General features: G+C 18.1%; 1 protein-coding gene across 3 annotated transcripts in view; it reads right to left on the bottom strand.

The window, feature by feature from the left end:
• The window catches only part of add3a (adducin 3 (gamma) a), a 111,218-nt gene that overhangs the window by 4,993 nt on the left and 105,932 nt on the right, over positions 1 to 293 (bottom strand). The gene's annotated exons all lie outside the window — the stretch shown is intronic.

The following is a 293-nucleotide window of genomic DNA, read 5'->3' as shown; positions in this document are numbered from 1 at the left end:
GACAAAAACACACAAAATTACTAAATCAAAATTAAAACAAAAAAATAAAAACTGATTCAAAATATTAATAAAAACTATAAAAGTATTTCAGTTGTTGTTTTTTCATGTAATATTTATATATTATTTTAGCATTATAAATAAATATAAATGAATAAAATCTTTAAAAAAAAAATTAAATGAATGGTTTTAGCTCTAGTTATTATAGTAAACTAAAGCTGAAATAAAAATGAATAAATACTATATAGACATAAAATAATAAAAGCGGCTAAAAATGACAAACACACAAAAGCGAC

This window comes from Sinocyclocheilus anshuiensis, unplaced genomic scaffold (assembly GCF_001515605.1).
Source record: "Sinocyclocheilus anshuiensis isolate Anshui unplaced genomic scaffold, SAMN03320099.WGS_v1.1 scaffold338, whole genome shotgun sequence".
NCBI classification, from domain to species: domain Eukaryota; kingdom Metazoa; phylum Chordata; class Actinopteri; order Cypriniformes; family Cyprinidae; genus Sinocyclocheilus; species Sinocyclocheilus anshuiensis.
Note: the sequence above shows the minus strand (reverse complement) of the source record. Positions and strands in the feature narration are given on the sequence as shown.